This window comes from Octopus bimaculoides, chromosome 19, assembly GCF_046866305.1.
Source record: "Octopus bimaculoides isolate indiv1 chromosome 19, ASM4686630v1, whole genome shotgun sequence".
Classification (NCBI taxonomy): domain Eukaryota; kingdom Metazoa; phylum Mollusca; class Cephalopoda; order Octopoda; family Octopodidae; genus Octopus; species Octopus bimaculoides.
The window spans coordinates 20,682,842-20,688,973 of NC_142946.1; the positions used below are offsets into that span (position 1 = coordinate 20,682,842).

Sequence of the window (6,132 nt, forward strand, 5' to 3'; positions counted from 1 at the left end):
GCCATCTGCTGCCATCAGATTATAACGGAAAGTACATACACACTTACTCGCTCACACTCTCCCTCTCATACACACTTGTATATGTATGTATATTTACTTCTTTGTGTCCAAATATTCATTTATTTGAAATTCTATTTCGATGAATGTATAGATATACAGATATATATATATATATATATATATATATATATATATATATATCAATGTTTATATTCACATATTCAAAAGATACATATATATACATATATGTATGTGTGTGTATCAAAAAGTGAATATACACATTAAAGTAAAATTATCCTATATACCAATAAACAAGCTTGCGTATGTAATCACGTATAGGAATAGACGTTAATAAAATTGCGCACAAAAACCCACGGACGGAGATATGTTAATAAACTATTTTTGAATCATTTCTCTTATTTGTCATGAGAAATACCAAATTTTATGGATGCTAATTTGCATCACTGTCTCATAGATACACATGCATAAATGTATATATGTATAAGTACTTATATACGCAGATATATATATATAAGGAGATAGATAGATAGATGTGATATTCATATATATGCTTGCGTATATGTATGTATATTAGTGTGTATTCATATGTATACGCTATTTAAATAAATTGAATGAAATGTCGATGTAAAGTAGGAGACATACTGTATATTGTGTGTGTATGCGCATAGATACATACACACACACATACACATACACACACACACACTCACACACACACACATACACACACACACACACACACACACACACACACACACACACATATATATATATATATATATATATATATATATGCATGTACGTATATATGTATGTATACATGTTTGTATGGGTGTATTTATCTGCCGTCAGATATGCATGAAATATTTTTTATAATTTCATCAAATACTTTCTCATTTAAAATTATGCCTATTCACATTTACATTTACAGCACTTGCTCCGTTCTTATATGCTCGTAGATGTACGTATACTTCCCTTCCATGCATCGGTGAATGATAATGACTAAACTCTAAACAAAATAACGAAAAACTATGTGATTCGACTGAGGACAAGGTTAAGTGAATTACTTGGTATTCTGTTTTAAATTGTTATTCACGTACTTAATACGTTGATTAATTTTAACTATTTCTATCCAAGATTGATTGAATAGTCGAAGCCTTCAATCTGTTCTGACGCCTATTCACAATCAGCTCTATGACTATTGACTCTGGGAATTCATTTCTTTTCGTGCTATATTTTAGATCCATAGTCCCATCTTATTTAATTTGGATTCATATAAACTCATGGCACTAGTAACTTTTTCAGACAACTTAAATAAGCGATTAGTTGAACTAATATTTGTTTTGATCAGATATATGTCCGTCACTTTACTCTACAGCTCCAGGCACATATTTACACTTCACAATATATAACCAACGAAGAAATCAGACTGGAATTACTTTTCACTATGTGTATAGGAAAGTGACTATTTTTCGTTGATGTAATTATGTGTATTCTGTTGTTTCTTTGAAGAGACATTCTGATTTAATCCCTTATTAATTAACATACTCACCGGTTCAATTTCCACTCATTTATTAGATATCAGTCTGCTGACTGGCATCGTCGGGACGAGTCTTAATGTCACGTGATGTGTCTTTGTTTTGCAGTGCGTCTCCCCTGTTCGTCATTTTTTGCGAAACAAAGAAACGTAAAATTGCTTTCTGCTGAAGAACACGACGGGCGGCCAAAACAGTTTTCATGCTTCCGACAGCTTTCATTGACGCAGACATGAGCAAAACACAAATTTACGAGTAGTTTTCACGCTTCAGAAATGCCCACTTGTCGCTTGAAGACCAAACTCGTTCAGGGACACCGTCGACCTCCCGAACGAATGGAAACTTCATGAAAATTCATGAACTGATCTTGGAGACCCATCATCGAACAATTGACGAAACTGTTGATATGGCTGATGTGTCCTGAAACTCTTGCCAGCGAATTTTCAGCGGTGAATTGGAAAGGAAAAGAATTGCCTCGCTTGCTCAAAGAAGATGAAAAGCAGTCACGACTGAATGCGTGTCTTGTACTGAAGGAACACTTGGAAATTGATCCTGACCTTTTTTCGAAGGTCATCACTGGTGATGAAAGCTGGTACTACGGCTACGACCCGCAACTGAAGCAGCAATCACGTTAATAGAAGCATTCAATGACACCAGGCCAACCAAAATGCGCGTCAAGTGAAGTCGAATATCAAGACGATGCTGATTTGTTTCATTGATGCAAAAGAAATTGTCCTCACAAAATTTATTTTACCTGGTCAAACTGTTAACCAGACACTTTAATTGGCAGTTCTGAAGCATTTGCGAGACGCAAACGGCCCGACCTGTGGCAAAATGGAGATTGGTGGTTTGATCATGACAATGCACCTGCACACACCACCTTGAGTGTGAGACAGTTTTTGACTAAAAATAGCATGACACCGTTTACTCACCCTCTCTATTCACCCCATCTTGCTATCTGCGACATTGTTTGTTCCCTCGAATGAAAAAGGCCTTAAAAGAAGATGTTTTGCAGATGTAGAACAGGTGAAAAAAAATCAAGGGGACGTTAAAAGGCATCACTCTGCAAGAGCTCCAGGACTGTTTTCAACAATGGGAAACGCGCCTGAACCGAAGCATTGCTTCAAATGAAGAATATTTTGAAGGTGATAAAGGTGGAAACGTAAAACTCAGTAAAGAAAATATTACAAAATTCCGCTTTCGTTTGGGTACCACTTCGTATAAGTCTAAATGTTTGATTTGAAATGCTTTTTTTTGTCAAGTATGTGTTCGTTTCTGTGTCAGGGAAAGTCACATTTATTAAAGTTGAATACAAGATAGCTTAAGCAGAGTTTTAGTTGCTTTAGCTTTTGTAATAGATTGGAATTCTAAAAGGCGTGTGCGAATGGATGAGGTAAACAAAAACACAAATATGGATACTACACACACGCGCACACACACACACACACACACACACACACACACACACACACACACACACACACACACACACACTAAAGGCGGCGAGCTGGCAGAAACGTTAGCACGCCGGGCGAAATGCTTAGCGGTATTTCGTCTGCCGCTACGTTCTGAGTTCAAATTCCGCCAAGGTCGACTTTGCCTTTCATCCTTTCGGGGTCGATTAAATAAGTACCAGTTACGCACTGGGGTCGGTATAATCGACTTAATCCGTTTGTCTGTCCTTGTTTGTCCCCTCTGTGTGTAGCCCCTTGTGGGTAGTAAAGAAATAACACACACACACACACACACACACAGACACACACACACACACGAACGCATACACGCACACACAAATATATATATAAATTTATATATATATATATATATATATACATAACGGCATAAAATGCAGAAATCATAGACAGGAAAGACGTAGCCTAAGCATGCAAAACTAAATCCGAATAACCACATTGTTACCAATTGTGAAAATAGGACATCTAAATATTATCTTCTTATGAGACATGATGTGATCACGAAAACAGTTTTGAACATGAAAATGAATGTACCACGAACAAAGTGAACTATGTGAGGAGCGGTGAGCTAAACTGAATATTAGTGAAACTTAAAAGTCAATATACCCGCCATGTTAAAACATAACCTTCCAGATATTGTGCGAGACCACAAGAAAAAATAGACGATCTGGAAAACAGCTGCCCTCTGGACACCAATGTGCTCAAAAAACGATCCTTTAAATCAGTGGATCCCTGAGGGTCCGTATAAGATCTTTGGTGTCCACGCAACAAGGGCTTCTGAAAAAATTTTGCTTTAGATGTATGTATTGGTATGAATTGCAAGAAACAGCAGGGTTTCGTTCTCTAACATTTTACGAAGTCAATGGGTGAAAACAAAATAGGGATTTTGAAAGAAGCTTCTATAAAAATAGTTTTTATACATCGAATGGCTGTGCGGGTCCACCAGAATAAGATAGTAATCAAGGGGGACACATAGATAAAAAATAGTTGAGAAACCCTGCTTTAAATCTTAAGAAAGTACTGCATAGATTTACTGTCCCAACTATCGTGAACATATGAAGAGTATGAATTAAGTTGCACTCTTGCACCTTTGCCTTCTTATCTGGATTACATTTTATACTTTATTAAACCCACACATTGGTTTTACCGATATGATACATAGAAGTTCAACCGCTGAAGGATTTTGATCTTATAACTACGATGCAAATGTGTATATAGCCTCAAGATGGTGTTGAATGTTGAACTGGAAATACCCAGTCTTTCTACACTTCGAGGACCTGGATATATATATATTGAGTTAACCCGAACGCAATCATTTCTGAGTTGACCGCTGTGTTGTATACATTCGTGTGTTGTGCTGTGCTTTTGCCTTCCAATCTTATTGTACTGTGCAATGTTTCTCTTCATTAGCCCTTAGTCTTGGCTCCAAAGAAAGCTAGCTTTCGCTTTACCAGTGATACTGTTAAAGGAAAAAGAATGTTTAAGAGAAATCTATTGAAGTGAAGAAAGAAATTATCGCAAAACACGTGAATGACGTTCGTGTGTTAGCTCTCGCTGTGCAATACAGTATGCCTAAATCGACAATATCTACTATTCTAAAATATAAGGTAGTGATAAAAGCAGCTAACTGCTATTAATAAACAAAGACCAAAGATACTCGAAGAAGTGGAAAAGATTATTGCTTATTTTTATAAAGGAGAAACAGTTAGAATGTGGCTGTATCAGTGAAGCATCTTTTGTGAGAAAGCATTAGAAATTTATAATGATATAGTAAATAAAACCCTTGGTACCCTGCTACAGGTGCTGTATGTGACACTTTTGAATTCAACGGTAGTAGAGGCTGGTTCGAGAAAGTTAAGAAGATAAGTGCAATACACAGTGTAATTAGGCATGAATACAATGTTATGTAGAGACAATTGCCTGTTCTCCGACGGGCTTATACGAAGGCTTGGACAATCTTTTATTGTGTGGATTCAAGAAGTTTCTATCCCGGGTGTTAAAAAATATCAGCAAGAAAAACAAAACTTGCCACTTAGATGCCTTCTCGTGTTAGACAATGCTCGCGATCACCCTGCAGGTTTGGAGGATGACTTAGCTGAAGAGTTTGATTTAATTCAGGTCAAATACCAGCTAACACAACACCTCTAATACAAACAATGGACCAACAGGTCATTGCAAACTTGAAGAAACTTTACACAAAAGCTCTGTTTCGAAAGTGTCATCAATTCACTAATGACACTAAGAGAATTTGGGAAAAATCATTTCAATAATCTGAATTGTGTTAATCTTATTGATAATGCATCGAAACAAATGAGTTACAAAACCATTGAATTCAGCATGGAAGAAACTTTGGCCAGAGTGTATACCAGTACGAGATTTGAGGGCGTTCACAGAGCTACAGGTACTGGGTACTGCTGCTGTTGAGGAAATTGCTATTGTTCAAGATATTATCTCTACGGGGAAAACTATGGGCTTGGATGTCGACAGTGAAGATATTGAAGAGCTGGTAGATCACCAAAATGAGCTTACCACCGAAGAGCTCGTACACTTTCAAAATGAACAGCAAAAGATTTCGACTGAGGAAATGTCTGAGGAGGAGAAATGAAAGGAGGATGTCCCAAGTTCTTTAAACAAAGAAATCTGTGGTAAATGGGGTGATGTGCAAAGTTTTGTGGGAAAATATCACCCTGATAGAGTGGTAGCAAATAGAGCAATAAACCTCTCCAATAACAATGTCATGTTTTTTTAGTAAGGTTTTACAGAGCAGGCAAAAACAACTAACAGTGGATAGGTTTTTACTGAATGAAAAGAAAGAAAAGAAACCCCAGAGAAAGATTTACCTGAGCCAAAGTGACAGAGAAGGGAAGAAACCCCCGAAAGACAGTTACCAGAATTTACTAAGAAATAACACACTTTTGTGTGTTATTTACAGTTTGAATATACATTTTCATACTAAAATATATAGCATAAGTATGTAAATAAACTTTCATATGTTGCTTGGAAACGAATTAATCTCTTCTACATTTATTGTAATGGAGAAAAAAATGATTCGGTTCTCGAACAATTCAGCTTTAGAACAGACTTTCAGAACAAATTATGGTCGA

At 36.5% G+C, this 6,132-nt stretch overlaps 1 pseudogene; it reads left to right on the forward strand.

The window, feature by feature from the left end:
• Nucleotides 1-5,872, forward strand: part of LOC149131776 (uncharacterized) — a 7,114-nt pseudogene extending 1,242 nt beyond the window's left edge.
• The last annotated feature ends 260 nt before the right edge of the window (nucleotides 5,873-6,132 follow it).